General features: G+C 36.6%; 1 protein-coding gene across 7 annotated transcripts in view; it reads right to left on the reverse strand.

The window, feature by feature from the left end:
• Positions 1 to 17,131, reverse strand: part of ARFIP1 (ARF interacting protein 1) — a 130,590-nt gene that overhangs the window by 11,045 nt on the left and 102,414 nt on the right. The gene's annotated exons all lie outside the window — the stretch shown is intronic.

Consider the following 17,131-nt stretch of genomic DNA (forward strand, 5'->3'; position numbering starts at 1 on the left):
ATTTGTCTCTAGGTATTTTTTATTTCCTCTTTGATTTCTTCAGTGATCTCTTAGTTGTTTAGTAATGTATTGTTTAGTCTCCAGGTGTTTGTGTTTTTACGTTTTTTTTTTTTCTTTGTAACTGATTTCTAATCTCATAGCTTTGTGGTCAGAAAAGATGTTTCATATGATTTCAATTTTCTTAAATTTACCTGAGGCTTGATTTGTAACCCAAAATGTGACCTATCCTGGAGAATGTTCCATGTGCACTTGAGAAGAAAGTGTAATCTGCTGTTTTGGGATGGAATGTCCTATAAATATCAATTAAATCTATCTGGTCTATTGTCTCATTTCAAGCTTCTGTTTCCTTATTAATTTTCTGTTTGGATGACCTGTCCATTGGTGTAAGTGAGGTGTTACAGTCCCCCACTATTATTGTGTTGCTGTCAGTTTCCTCTTTTATAGCAGCTAGCAGTTGCCTTATGTATTGAGGTGTTCCTATGTTGGGTGCATATATATTTATAATTGTTGTATCTTCTTCTTGGATTGATCCCTTGATCATTATGTAGTGTCCTTCCTTGTCTCTTGTAACATTCTTTATTTGAAAGTCTATTTTATCTGATATGAGTTTGCTACTCCAGCTTTCTTTTGATTTCCATTTTTCTCTGTCAAATCTGAATGAGATCCTTGCCGGGTAGAGTAATCTTGGTTGTAGGTTCTTCCGTTTCATCAGTTTAAATATATCATGCCTTCCCTTCTGGCTTGTAGAGTTTCTCCTGAGAAATCAGCTGTTAACCTTACAGGAGTTCCCTTGTATGTTTTTCGTCGTTTTTCCCTTGTTGCTTTCAATAATTTTTGTCTTTAATTTTTGTCAATTGGATTACTATGTATCTTGGCGTGTTTCTCTTTGGATTTATCCTGCCTGGGACTCTCTGCATTTCCTGGACTTGGGGGTTATTTCCTTTCCCATGTTAGGGAAGTTTTCAACTATAATCTCTTCAAATATTTTCCCAGGTCCTTTCTCTCTCTCTTCTCCTTCTGGGACCCCTATAATTTGAATGTTGTTACGTTTAATGTTGTCCCAGAGTTCTCTTAGGCTGTCTTCATTTCTGTTCATTCTTGTTGTTTATTCTCTTATGCAGCAGTGAATTCTACCACTCTGTCTTCCAGGTCACTTATCCGTTCTTCTGCCTCAGTTATTCTCTTATTGATTCCTTCTAGTGTATTTTTCATTTCAGTTATTGTATTGCTCATCTCTGTTTATTTGTTCTTTAATTCTAGGTCTTTGTTAAACATTTCTTGCATCTCTTCGATCTTTGCCTCCATTTTTTTCCCAAGGTCCTGGATCATCTTCACTATCATTATTCTGAATTCTTTTTCTGGAAGGTTGCCTATCTCTACTTCATTTAGTTATTTTTCTGGGGTTTTATCTTGTTCCTTTATCTGGTATATAGCCCTCTGCCTTTTCATCTTTTCTATCTTTCTGTGAATGTGGTTTTTGTTCCACAGGCTGCAGGATTGTAGTTCTTCTTGCTTCTGCTGTCTGCAGCTATCCAAGAGACTTGTGCAAAGTTTCCTCCCTATTCTGAGTGTTGAGTATCATCCCTATTGGTTATTTTTAAATGTTGTCCAATTTTTCATTTTTTTCCTTTCTTTTCTGTCCTTTGTAAAAAAAAAATATATATATATAATATATATAATATATATATAATATATATATATATTGGCTGTGTTTGGTCCCACGGCATGTTATCTATTTTCTCCTATTGGGAGAACATATTTGCAAAACATATCTGGCAAAGAATCTGAGGCTAGAAGATACAAAAAATTCTTACAAATGAATAAGGAAATGACAAACCCAACGAAAAAATGGGGAAAAAAATCTCAACAGGCATTTCACCAAAGAAAATATACAGATGGCAAATAAGCACATGAAATGACCAACATCTTTATTTATTAGGGAAATTCCAATTTAAACCACAATGAGGTTTACTACACATCCACCAGAATGGCTAAAATGAAAGGTTAACCATACCTTATTGGTGAGGATGTGGAGCAAACTGGTTCTCATATACTATTGGTGGAAATGTCAAATGGTACAACCATCTTGGAAAAGTTTGCCAGTTTCTTAAAAAGTTAAACATGCACCTACTATTCCCATGTGTATGTATACATACAACCCAGCTATTCCACAACTAGGTACTGACATGAGAGGAATGCATTACATATATTGTTTTGTGTGTATACCAAATACTTTTTTAAAAAGAATGAAAAAAAGGGAAAATAATGAAGCTTCATGACTTGTTTCAAATGTAGTTTAAAAAATAAAGACTATAAATGAGTAGATAGATTTAAAAATGAAACTAAATTAGAAAGTTTCAAATAATCATTCTAGTTTCTAATTCTCTCTAAAGCCATAAGTCAGTTCGGTTTATAATCGAGACTTTCACCTTTGCTTGTAGATTCTAAAAGTATACACCTCAGAGAATTCAAGAAAAACTCCTATCTGGCCCTAAAATATGATGTTACAATCTTTACAAACTGGTATGTGACGCATTTTGATTTTTTGGAAAGCACACGTAAGTAAAATTTCCTTCTCTAAAATGCCATTTTCCTGATTAGGAACAAAGCAAACCTACCACAAATAAACCATTTATTAATTTTCTATTTTCTCTGTCCATTAGGTAGATAACCTTTTTCTTTGCCTGTAGAGACTCTTGTTAACTGCAGAAGGAGGCTGATATAGTTGAAGGAGAATGAAAGATTCAGGAAAATTGGGCTCAACTCCCATTTCTGCCTCAAGTTAACCATATGAACTCTCTTCACTTGCATGATGAAGAAACTGAGAGTAAGATCATTTTTATAGTTCCTTTCTACTAAAACTTTCTAAGAAAATTGCTTTCTAAATAGAGGTACACATATATTTGGAAACTCAAATGGCTCTCAAAAAGCCGTTCTGTTGAAAGGCTTTCTTTCAGTAGAAAAACATTATTTCTATTTATTTTTAAGGACAGAAACTGGCATTTCTATTAGAGATGTATTAAATTTAGCTGAAAGTTTATGTACCAGTTTATAAACACTCTTCCCTCTTATTGAGTTATTTTTTAAGGTTTTCATGGTAGTAACCTACTTGAGTCACAGTAATTTTCCACCTAGTAGTATTATTTGGCCTTTCTTGTTTTCCAATTTCAGATGACCCTTGGCTCCTGGAGCAACAGAGCAACTAAAGGGCTTCTGTATTTTTAGTATGAAATTCTAATAATTTTTAGAAATAGGTTCTAACCAATTACTCCTTTTCGGACCACAAAAAATTTTTGACTTGAACTTTAACTCCCAGTGTTTTAGAACTTGGAGAAGACAAGGACCTCCCTGGTGGTGCAGTGGTTAAGACTCCACACTTCCAGTGCAGGGGGCCCAGGTTCAATCCCTGGTCAGGGAACTAGATCCCACATGCATGCTGCAACTAGGAGTTTGTATGCCACAACTAAGGAGCCCATGAGCTGCAACTAAGGAGCCCACCTGCCGCAACTAAGACCCGATGCAACCAAATAAATAAAATAAATATTAAAAAAAAAAAAGAACTGGAGAAGACAGTAAAAGAGCACAGGATTTGATTCACGTACTGAACTGCAGAGAGCTGTTACAACGGCCTAGAAAGTCAGAGTGTCAGGAAGAAAGTGGGAAGGGCATCAGACAATTTTTAGCTAACCCTACTGCTGTCAACACAAGTCAGAGTCCCCACCCCCTGACAGTCGACAAACCTAACACAGAGACACACCTCTTCTTGGAGCTGAGGGAAGCTTGGTAGCCCATCACCCAAGCCTCAAAATGGGGCCATTAGCTGTATTTAAAATGGTCCCCCACTACCCAGTGAAACTTAATCCATGGAAATAAAGGAAAGAGGATGCTTTTTAGGACTGAATCCTAGTTTTCACAACAAAATAATACAATACCCATTTTCACAAAAACATTCTCTTGGTAACTGTGAGAAGGTTGATGTGTAAAAGCCTTTTAAAGTATCTGCACTTCAGAGAAGTTCCTGAAATAAAGAGAGCCTCTGGGGACTCACAGCTTTTCAATTATAATTATGGAAATAAAATATAAAATTTCATTGTCACTTTAATCTCAGAAGCTGTTTCATACCAAAACAGACAACTTATCTCATTTTTCTATTAGCACGGATTATGTAAGTGTTATCCTAGTACGAGTTTTAGTTCTGGTAGTAGTCTTTAAAATCAGATGCAAATTTAAATAACAATGGTAAGTTGACTCTTTTATCTAATCAAACCATTACTAAATCAAAAATAAAGGTAAATTAAAATAAACTAATAAATCAGTTCTCAACAGGCGTATACTTTCTAAATTAAATGAATTAATAAAAACTTAGAATATTTTGCTTTTCTATTTATTTTTTTCTCTTAAAAATTTTTTTTTCTATTTTTTTACTCTAATTATTATTATTATTACTTTTGGCCGTGCCACGCGGCATGCAGAACTTCCCTGCCCAGGGGTCAAACCCACACCCCCTGCATGGGAAGCACGGAGTCTTAACCAGTGGACCACAAGGGAAGTCCAATCTCCACTTATTTTTGACTAATTTTAATTTGCACTAGGGTCTGTACTCATATAATGTATTTAATGCAGCTCTGACTGATAGGCTACAAAGAATCTTCAGAATGCTTTGGTTATTAAGTAAATACAAATCATTACCAATAGAGGGAAAAATTAAGAAACATTAGAAAAGCAGTTGCAATACAATTTTAAAGATAATTTTTGCAACCTTGGTAATGATACTGTGCTGTTGTCACTATATATAATAAGCAGTTTTAACAAGACTTAAAAGTATTATTTTAAGTATTTGGCTTGTCTATCAGGTTCACTTTACTAGGCTATCTGGCTTTTTTAATAAAGATCAGTCTGGGAGGGCTTCCCTGGTGGAGCAGTGGTTAAGAATCCGCCTGCCGATGCAGGGGACATGGGTTCGAGCCCTGGTCTGGGAAGATCCCACATGCCGCGGAGCAGCTAAGCCCGTGCGCCACAACTACTGAGCCTGTGCTCTAGAGCCCGTGACCAAAAACTACTGAAGCCTGTGCACCTTGAGCCCGTGCTCCGCAACAAGAGAAGCCACTGCCATGAGAAGCCCACGCACTGCAACGAATAGTAGCCCCCGCTTGCCGCAACTAGAGAAAGCCCGCACACAGCAACGAAGACCCAACACAGCCAAAAATAAAAGTAAATAAAATAAATTTAAAAAAAGAAAAAAGATCAGTCTGGGAAAGATTCTCAACTAGAACTGGCTTGAGGAGAGAGATGAAGAACATAAGGTGGGGGGAAAAAGGTCCAACCCTGCTTTTAGGAGAAGGGGCAAAAAGCCAAATGTTGGAGGAAATATTTTAGGGTCATTACACTTTTTCAATTTGCTTCTATATTTATGCTATGAAATCATGAGAAGTGATAGGCATACAGTATCAAAGAAACAGCCAAGCATTTTTGGTAGACTATTCTTTGATATGGTGGGTGACACTAACTTTTGTGAAGCACTTTCTGTGTGACAGGTAATATGTTACCCTTACATCCTACATCTTCTATTCTCTCCATGTTATCATTAAAACACACACACACACACACACACACACACACACACACACACACACACACACACACAAAACAGACTCAGAAAGTTAAGTAACTCACCTAAGTTTTAGATAGGTAGGAAGCAGATAGGCTGGATTTGGGGAACTTAGGAATGTTTATTCCAAGACTGGTCCATGTTCTTTCACCTATTCTAACCTGCCTCTATTCTACATTTCAGAAAACTTTTACACAAAGTTTGAAACAAACAAAAGAAGGTATAACAGATCAGTTAAAGGAAGGGTAGAAATGTAGAAAAGATATATTTAAACCTCCTTCCTATTTTGTCTCTGGTCCTGAAGTTGCATTTAAGCAGCCTCAGGACAAGGATCTAATGCAAGGGCTGGAACAGATAAAAGTTAATTCTTTCTAAAATTATGAAGAATAATGCAATATTAAACTTTCATATAATAAAAAACTTTCATATAATCTTTCCATAATTACAGAGCAGGAAAAAAAAATTTATATTGAGCTATTTATGTATGTTATCTCCTAACTTTAAAAAGGTTTACAGTGGTTATAAGGATAAATAAAAACATGATAGAAAAGCAGATTTAAAATAGGAGGAGACAGAGGTAATATTTCCTGTGGTGAGATGATGACAGATTTGACCAACTTTGAAAACCTAACATCAGAAACAGTAATTTAGAAATATACTAAATCACTGTGAACTCAATTACTAAGAACTTTCATAAAGACCTACCAAATAATGAGCAACCCAGATCAGACACAAGCAAAACCACTATAGCAACATCTGGTGAATGACCGAAAATATACCATACAATACTTTAACTGTTAAAGGGCAAAACAAACTTCAGCACTGACTACTGACACACAGAGACAAGCTGAGGTTTTAAACAGAAACTGGGTAAGAGAAATTTAAGAGCAGAACTGATAGATGATGTCAAGTGGATCACACTGAAAACTTTCTCCTGCTGATACAGCATCTATCAACAGAAGATAAATACCACTTACAAAGTTATTGACTAAAAAACTTAGTGTTATTTCATAGGCATCAAAACCATAAAAAAGTACTTTATTTCTACCAAATGAACTTTTTTCCAAATCAAATTTAGATTACATACCTTATCAGAGACACTGAAGTAATTTTTTAAAATGAGGTAATTTCTAGTTAAAAAAGCTATTAGTTTTAATATATTTACAATTGTTAAGTTCTTCAAAGTACTTATTGGCTCTTCCAGTAATTATACAAAATAAGGCTTTATATTAAGTGTACAACAATACTGGGGCAGTACCTTGGCTTAAACATGAAAGGAAAAGCTGGAACAAAATCATTCTTTTTTAAAAAAAATTTATTTATTTATTTTTGGCTGTGTTGTGTCTTCCTTGTGGTGTGCGGGCTTCTCATTGTCGTGGCTTCTCTTGTTGCGGAGCACAGGCTCTAGGTATGCAGGCTTTAGTAGTTGTGGCCCATGGGCTCAGTAGTTGTGGCTCATGGGCTCTAGAACTCAGGCTCAGTAGTTGTGGTGCACGGGCTTAGCTGCTCCACGGCATGTGGGATCTTCCTGCGTCAGGGCTTGAACACATGTCCCTTGGATTGGCAGACGGATTCTTAACCACTGCACCACCAGGGAAGCCCACAAAATCATTCTTTTTTTTTTTTTTTTTTTTTTGTGGTACGCGGGCCTCTCACTGCTGTGGCCTCTTCTGTTGCGGAGCACAGGCTCCGGACGCGCAGGCCCAGCCGCCCCGTGGCACGTGGGATCTTCCCAGACCGGGGCACGAACCCGTGTACCCTGCATTGGCAGGCGGATTCTCAACCACTGCGCCACCAGGGAAGCCTCCAAATCATTCTTTAGTAAGAAGTCTCCAACCACTGATATGTAAAGAATTAATTCCTTTCTTTACTCCCAACTATTTAAAAATGTATAATGATATGTTTTCTCTGCCCATCATTGATCTTTTTCCAGTAAGTAAGAAATCAGAAGAGTAACAGCAGGAATGTATACCTGTCTTGGCCTTTTATTAGGTTTGTGAAGTATAATTTTATTACTTTGTAATAGCTTTGGCAATGCTTGTCATGAAAGCAGCTACCAGCTGAAAAAGAGAAGCACCATCAGAAATACGGGAGTGGGCACTGGGAAGGGAGTGAGGAAAAGGAAAGACAAATATGGAGGTGGAAGAATAGATTTTATTTTTCTGACTCACTGCGATGGTTTCAACAAATCACGGACAAGTGGGTTTTTAAAAAAAAGCATCCTATGAGTTAAGAATGGCAGTTTTGTTTTGAAAAGAAGATAACTGATGAAACGCAATCTGTAAACTCCAGTAACTGAGTCACAGCACTACGCCTTATCATTTTTTGTCCAACGGTACGTTAAAATTCTCGACGCACAAGTTTTCTCACCCTTAGCAAAAATGCCTGTTGGCCCTTCTGTTCTATGGCTTACCATGTTAGCTAACTCCCTGTCCTCACCCTTCCCTCCAAGAGTTCCAGGTTTAGATGTGACCAATATGGCTTCTGTTTTCCAAGGTTATCTCCAATCTTTTCCCTCCAAGCCTTTCTTGGAGCAGCATTATAACATTATTTACTTAACTAAAAGCAGGGCTGTGGAGTCAAACAGATCTAGATTTGAATCCTGGTCTGGCTGTGAGACTTTGGGCAAGTTACTTAACCTCTCTGGACCTCAGCAGCATCATCTGTACACTAGTATATGATCATCTAGATCACAGATTATAGATATACATATAGATATTATATAAAATACTTACAGAAAGCCTCCTTTATATGCAGATTACTTAAAGGTCAGTGTCCATCAGTTCACTTACTGTAGGAAGGGAATGCCCTAAATATGTATCCATGGAGCTTACCTCTAGGAGAAGAAACGGACTAGCAGGCATTCACAGCACAGTATGATTTGTGCTTTAATTGGAGAAAGCCCTGGGCACTATCGTAATACACAGGGGAAGAAAGAAAGAAACTTTGCTCGAGGAAATATTAAGTAGCAGAAATCATTCCAGTTAGCATCTGAACTCCTAGTTTAAAATTAATTTAGGTCCAGAAGAGTAGTTAAGGAACTGGGTATTTCCTTTCATTAATTAGGTGACCCAGTTCTCACTGGCCTTTGGACACTGGGCAAAAGGAACTTACAGATAAACCAATGGCCAATTCAAATTCATCTTTACATTCACAAAATAGTTTTCTTTCAGAAGTATGGTTCTGTTAATTTTATCTTGGAAAGCTAACTTTTTTTCCTCTTATACAGCTTACAAAATTCTCATCCCACGCACCTAACAGCTGTTTATAAACTTAATGGAAAAGCTTTACTAAAATTTGTTATTATAAAACCATTGTTTTTCCTAAAAGAAATCCATAAGCAGCAATACTATGTTCTGCTTTAAGAACAGAACAGAAAATATAACAAAAGTTTACAAATCACTGAAACATGTGACCCAGGATTTCTTGAAGACTTTCTTTCTGCCAGTGCTCATGGTCCCCATTCTGTGTGGTCCTGCTCAAGTCACACTGCCACCCAGCCCAGCAAGTACTTCTAGCCCACACTAACGTTTTCTTCATCAAATTCTAAGTTTCTTCCTCCTCATGGTTTACTCAGCATTTTGTATAGAATAGATTTTACTAAATGTTCTCCATTAGACTGTAAGTTGCTTGTCAGCAAGCTTGTCATAATACCATTATACAGTATTTCTTTAGAATGAGGCATTACAAATAGCCCAAAGCAAGCTATTTGTAATGCCTAATTACATATATATATATATATATATATATGTAATTCAGCATATATATATGTAGTCAACAGGAAAGCACTGAGTCATTACTGAAAGGACTTCAAGGAAAGGTGAAAAAGAACAATGCAAAGTCAAGTTCTTAAACACTGCTGGTACCGTCTGAGATTTTTCTCAGCGATACTAATTAAAGGGCTTACTTTTAAGTAAATCGCAGAGACTGTAACTACCAGGAGCTAAAAAAAGTGCAGTAATGCCACCGCCACCAAAACCAAGGTAGAGTATCAGTGATCTGTTCAAATCTCACATTGGTTGCTTACTTAAAAACTCACCTTTATCACAAAACCTGGCAAACTGACTTGGGTGATACCCAAGGCCGGCAAAATAAGTGAAATATGGATCTGAGGCATACACAGTACCAACCATCTAACAGAACAGAGACATTGCAGTAGTAATGGTCAAGAAGTTAATTTTTTTTGGGGGGCGGGGGCTGCATCGTGCAGCTTGCGGGATCTTAGTTCCCCGACCAGGGATTGAATCCGGGCCCCCTGCAGTGGAAGCATGGAGTCCTAACCACTGGACCACCAGGGAATTCCCAAGAAGTAAATTTTAATAAGTGAATCCTATACACTCAAAGTGAAAGGACTGAACAATCCTCTCCCCTATAAGATAAACAACAGAAAAATGAACCTATTCTCCAAATGAGTTGGTCACTTTTGACCAAAAGGGGTCAGAAAACACAAGTACTTTAAATATAATTGCCAAGAAACAGAACCAAGTCAAATATATAAAAACAGCAACTCATGATTATACAGTTATCCCCCTGGAAGGTTTTTAAATCTATTGTACAAAACAAATTTCTTTCACAAAAACTGCACGCTGGAAATCTTAGCACAACTGACAGAGAGACTGTATGAACTGGTCAGCTGGGTGTGCTCTCTCCTGAATTCACCAGTTGAGACTGCAAATTACCAACTGACTCTGGATAGATATGGCTTGGTTGGTGTTAATTTCAAAATCAACCCACAACTCACAATTCTTTTTGGTTGCATGATTCATATAAAGATAGTTAACTTCTGCCTCTTTTATAAAGAGAGAAAGGAGACAATGCAAATCACAGGCAAATTTTTCCTGTTCCATGTGTGTTTAGAAAGTTTTAAAGGGACCTGGAAGTCAAACCACTAAGAACAGCAAACATGGCAGCATACAAAAAAATATTTTCGCATTAATGGAAGGCACTATCACATCATTTCTAATCTGTCACTTAAGATGAAACTGTTTTTCTATTCTTTCCAACACAGAATCAGTCATTTGATTTTAAGCTAAGAGGAAAATTATAGGTTAAATGCATATTAAGCTATGTTTGAAAAACAGAAATCAGGACTTCCCTGGTGGCACAGTAGATAAGACTCTGCACTTCCAGTGCAGGGGGACTGGGATCAATCCCTGGTCAGGGAACTAGATCCCACACGCATGCCGCAACTAAGAGTTTGCATGCCACAACTAAGGAGCCTGCCTGCTGCAACTAAGACCTGATGCAACCAAATAAATATTTTAAAAAAAGAAAAAAAGAAATCTAGTTGAGTCTTTTTGAAAACAGAAGGTATACTATTTTAAAAACAAATATTTTCTATCTATACCTATTTTCCTTTCTTTTAAAAATCAAATTTTATTCTTTGAATAGGTAGGATCAAAATTGAAAGGACACAAAAAGCATATAATGAGAAGTCTCATTTTCAGTCCTGTCTCCAAATACTCTGTTCCCCTTATAGGTAAAAAATTTTAGGGCTTCCCTGGTGGCACAGTGGTTGAGAGTCCGCCTGCCGATGCAGGGGACTGCGAGTTTGTGCCCCGGTCAGGGAGGATCCCGCATGCCGCGGACCGGCTGGGCCCGTGAGCCATGGCCGCTGAGCCTGTGCGTCTGGAGCCTGTGCTCTGCGGCGAGAGAGGCCACAGCAGTGAGAGGCCCGTGTACCGCAAAAAAAAAAAAAAAAAAAAAAAAAAAAAAAAAAAAAAAAATTAAATTAGTTAATTCCTTTGGTTTTTCTTTATGCAAACACAAGAAAATATGATTATACATTCTTATTTCCTTCATTTCTCACAGAAAAGGTTCTGTATCATATATACTGCTTTGTACCTTGCTCTTTTCATTTAATAGTATGTTCTGAGGATCTTTCTATCAATTGCATCCGTATTCTTTTTTTTTTTTTAACAGCTGAAAAGTATTCTGTTGCATAAATGAACCACAGTTGATTCGACTAGGCCTTACTGCTGAACTGTTTCAGTTGTTTCTCATCTTTTGATATTACAAGTGACACTGTGATGAATAGCCTTGTACATAGGTCTTTTCATACTTGTGTAGGCCTGATCTACCAGTCCAGCTTCATACAAAGCTACTCTCCCCCATTCTCCTCATACTCTGGCCTCACTGACCTTCAACTGGCTTTTGCATATTCTATTCCTTCCTCCACACACCTTTGGTAACTCCTCTCCATCCCTGTGGATCCTCAGCTCCAATGTCACTTTCTCTACCACATCAAGCAAGTCCCCTTTGTATATTCACAAGACCCCTCTACTTTCCCTTCACAGCACTGATCATGGTTTGTATTTCTGTAATTATTTGTTTAATGTCTATTTCTCTTACTTGACCAAAAGCTCTATGACAACAAGGCCATTATATTCCTATTACTTAACCCTGTGACTGACATATGGAAAACAATTAATGAATATTTGCTGAATAAAGGAATAAAATGTCAAAGGTGCCAATTACATCAATCTGTCCTTAGTATTTTACATGTATTTCTGTTTTACCTTGTAAGTATCTCTCAAAACCTTCAGTTCATTCCACTTCCACTAACACTAATCCAAGCTCCCATTATCTCTTGTCTAAACTCCTATATTCACTCTTAGGTTCTACTAAAATCTATGCACCATTTTTAAAACCTGTCATTTGCCGGGACTTCCCTGGTGGCGCAGTGGTTAAGATTCCACGCTCCCAATGCAGGGGGCGCAGGATCGATCCCTGGTCAGGGAACTAGATCCCACATGCATGCCGCAACTAAGAGTTCACATGCTGCAACTAAGGAGCCCACCTGCCGCAACAAGACCCAGTGCAACCAAATAAATATTAAAACAAAAACAAAAACAAACCCATCATTTGCCAAGAATTCTCTCAGTGGCTTCCCACTGATATTCAAATAAATTTTTCCTAACATGGCCTATAAGGCCTGCATCATCTGGCCATTTACCTCCCACACCCTGCCATTTCTGCCAGAAATACTCTTTGCTTCTCACTTTACCTGGTTAATGTTCAACATCACATGGAAGCCTGAGCCTGAGCACTCACTGGTCACAGCCAAAATTTTACATTTATGTTTTGGTGTGATTTGATCAGTGTTGTTTCTTTTACTATGCTATAAACTCTAAGGGTTGAATTTTTTTTACTTTTGCTCACTGGGTATCACCAATATCCAGAACACTTCCTGGTACACAGTATAATACTTGATAAATGTTAGTTAAATGAATGAAAAAAAGAACAATAACAACATGAGATTATATCAAATTACACGATTAAATACACTGAGGAATTAAGTGTGGAAGTAGAGTTGCAGGACTAAGGGACTGTTTCACAGGATCCAAATGTAGGTAATCATATTTGGCACGGTGTTGAGGTTGCTTACTGTATTTACACATCTCAATCCATAAATGTTTATTTTTTATTTAGAACCGGGTGCTTTTACCTATAGAAATTAATTTCACTTGACTTATGAGCAAATACCAAGAATACTGTTTATGCCTACCGTTATAGAAATAAAGATGAGAGTACATCATTGGCACGACTATTTTAAAAATATCAAGAGTAAAAAGTTAGGGTCCTTTTCTTTTGACAATAGGGAAAAAGAGATTTCAAGAATGTATCTGATTGTACATATTAAGTAATGATTAACATGTTTCTTAAAATTTGGCAACAGATATCCATTTTTTAAATTCAGAGGCTTGTATTTTTTCTTCTCAAAGAGAAGAACACCTTTGCTCTCCAAGCTTTTCTAAACATTTACAGCATATTGTTATAAAAATGTACTAGGCTTTGGGTATTTCCTATTACAGTACATATTTGTATAAAGTCACTGGGTAACCACAACTACATATATAGCTGTCTCACATTATGTGAGTATGTTTACTTTGTTCTGTGTTTTTTTTAAAAATTGAAGTATAGTTGATTTACAATGTGTTTTGTGTTCCCACAAAGTCTACAAAGCACCAGAAATGACTATTTTCTCTCTTGACTATGTTTTCTATTTTCTAGCTTCTGTTTTGTTTTGAACCTTCAAAGGTACAATAAAAAGGTAAATAAACTGCCTTAAGTCAGAAAATAGCTCAAGTTACATTATTTAAAGGTCTAGAAGAAAAGAAATATTGATGAAAGGAGAAACATTAGAAGAGCCTAATTAACTGTGTCCTTAACTGTTATGCAACTCAGTGTTGTTTAGTAAACAAGGAAGAGAATATCAGAGGGTTGTTCAGGTTAAAGGTAAACACAATATATCAGGAGGGTGGGGGGTAGGGCTTCGGGCTGGATAGAGTATAGGTTGTAAACAGTAGAAGAATTCAAGTTTTTCCATTAAGGGGAAATGACAAACATGGATATGTGCACACATCTCTCAGCATTAATGCATGCACATACACACCCCGGTATGCACATAGGTATTTTACACACCTACTCCCTTTGTTTTGCCAGAGAGAAGGAAGGTTAGACTAAGTACATATAAACACCTCAATTTTCTAAAATAATACTAAAGAATCCATCTCCCAGTCACTCTCAAATTTTTTTTAAAAGTTCAAAAAAAAATAAACAAAAATATTCTCACAATGTTTGGCCACTAAAATTTATAATGATAGTCACAGTCTGAGTGACTATTTTACTTCTGCACTATTCTAGTTGTTTGGTTATCTGGTCTCACATTTTGCAAGAGAAGTGTTGCTATGGTAGGACACTCCAAAAGCCAGGATATGAGAACCAAAAGAAACCCTCCCCTGCCACCGCCTAACCCACAAAAAAAGCTGCAAAAACAACTTTAGAAAAAAACAGTAGCCTTCAGGACATCATCAAATTACAAAATAGCATACTCATTGATGTTTCAGATAACTTACTCAAAAAAAAATTTAATATACAATATTTAATAAATAGAAAGAGTATATTATATTTTGTTAAAATTCAAGTGCTAAGTAGACTACCTGACAATTGTGTATAAAAGAAATACTAAGGTACAAATTCAGTTGTAGTTCAACAAGAGAAGAAAACCCCCAATTTGAGGCATTTCAAACTGTCAAGAAAGCAAACAGGAATGACAGGCAATTCCTAGGCCTAAAGGCTTGCTTTTTCCTCCCTTTGTTAGAGCTATGAAAGAAGAGAAAAGGTTAAAAGTTGCTCAACAACAATAATAAAAAACAAAGAAAAATTTTCTCATGGATCTAAGTCTTCACCCAAATTATAGTTGTTTATTGCTTAAAATAACAGAGACCAAAAACATTATCTTTTTATAGTTTTAAAGAATTAAACACAAAAGATAAAAAGATCAGAGTTTCTTTTAGATTTTATTTTAGACATAGCTGATTAATGATTACTGAGTTGAAACTGAAACTTAGCTTGATGACAACTGCAGAAAACCCCAAAGAAAGAATATCTCTAGGCTCTCTAAGAACATAAAATCCTTGAGAATAAAGGCAATTTTCTTTTTTATTTTATAGTAAGGAAGGCTGAAAGAAGAGAAGATGTGACAATGACAACACTATTCTCAAAGTAATGACTTCTAACCCTTTATCTCTGGAACCCTGACCTTGTTCATCCAAACTGCAAACCCACATCATAAACTTCCTACCAATTGTTTCCATGTGAATATCTTGTTGTCATTTCAAACTAAATACTGGGTTAAATAGAACAAGTTCCCAACCTTCATCCCTCATAAGCTTCAGGCCAAACCAGCTTCCTATGTTGATTTCCTAATTCCTGTCATGCAGCCTTGAAACCACTGCTCTTTCCTTTCTCTGCTAATGCAATGATCCTAGTCCAGACCCTTACTATGGTGCCTGAAGAGTGTTTTTAAGTCATAATTTTCTGTTACTCCCAACTTTAAAAATTCTTCAATGCCAATAAGATAAAATTGGATGTGAGAGCCACCTGACTGACATGTACAATTTACAGAGATGACCTGTCTGGTCTCTTCTTTCCTCACTTCTCAGTGTGTCTCCTGAGTATGAAGGCTGTTATGAGGATTAAGTGAGAGAATATAAGTAAAATGCCTAGTAACGGACAAATAACTGCCTTCCCCGATTCATGTCTAAATCTGGAGATCTACTGCCAAGTTTCAAAAACAGTTATAAGTAAGAGAAGCAGCAGTCACACAGGCATTATTTATCTTTGTATAATTTGCTTATTTTTATTTACTCTGGCAAGAACCATATAAACATAGATGGTTTAGGGATACTAATTCTTTCAAAATAAGTTTCTCTCCTTTTTATAAAAGCAATGTAACTTTTCACTGAAAATGTCTAAAATACAGAAAAATACATAGAAAACAAAAATTACCCATAATCTCACTATCCAGAGAATAGCACACAATAAATACCAGTAGATTCCAATAGACCACAATTACCATTTTAAACATTTCCTAAAATAATTTTCTCTATTAGCAGAGGTCCTGAACCCCCAAATTAGACAAATTCCTTTCTTTCCATTCAAATTAGCTTTAGGTAGAGCCCATAAAATGCTAGCATATTTCATTTAGCACCACACTGTACCGTGCTGATTCTAGGGGAGTATGTAAAAAATATTGTTATTTAAAATATATGTCTATATCTAAGTATTGACATATTCCTACCCTTCAAAATATTAAACCAAATGACTGAAATAAATGCCATCTCACGTGCTCAGCTAATGAACGCTAAAAGGCTCATTGTGCTCTTGGCTGAATGGTGCTGGGCAAGCTGTCTGATGACTCCGCTGAGGTTTCCTTTACTGACACTATAATGGTTTCAGTGTAATGGAAAATCAGTACTTTTCACCCACTGTAGCTAAAAAAAAAAAAAAGTGCATGATACTGCTGGCCTGAAGGAAATGTATGCAGCTCTTATGGTAGCCAGAAGAGTTTCTAAGGAAATGTTAAGGAAAACAAGAAGATATCAACAGACAATTAGAACTGAAGAATAATATTAAGACGATACCTGGAAGAAAGCAGAGCTGAAGGTCTATTATGACTTCAGAGGATGTGAAAAGCACAGGAAGGGGACCACCAATGTGCAATGATGAGACCCCCATCTCCATAGGACTGATCTACACCTCCTCTATACTGAGCTCACTACTGGCTCTCCCATTTTCAGAACTGCAATCCCCCTCCCCAAACTGAATATGCATGTAATGTTAAACATGGGAACCTGTCCTTCACTTAAAGCAAAGCTCAGGAGCCTGTTATTACCTGACTCTACCTCCGAGGAAGGCAGGTCCATCTCAGCTCTTACTGTTCTAGTCCTTGGATGTATTCATGTTACATGAAAATAATGTGTAAAATTGGTTTCCTGGCTTATTTATTCTAGGTTATGCTAACTGCAGCCCTCAATGGAACCTTTCAGTCATTCCTCATTTATTAGTTACTGGGAAGAATGATGTTCCCTTCCTGAAATCTGTACCTATCACTAATAAAAAGTTTTCAAAATATTCAGAACAGAATCTATCATTATGTAACTTTTTAAAGCACTTGATACCAACACCAATCTGAAGATCAACATCAAGTATTTTTTGCCAATTGTTACATATGAAAGA

This window comes from Physeter macrocephalus, chromosome 7 (genome assembly GCF_002837175.3).
Source record: "Physeter macrocephalus isolate SW-GA chromosome 7, ASM283717v5, whole genome shotgun sequence".
NCBI lineage: Eukaryota > Metazoa > Chordata > Mammalia > Artiodactyla > Physeteridae > Physeter > Physeter macrocephalus.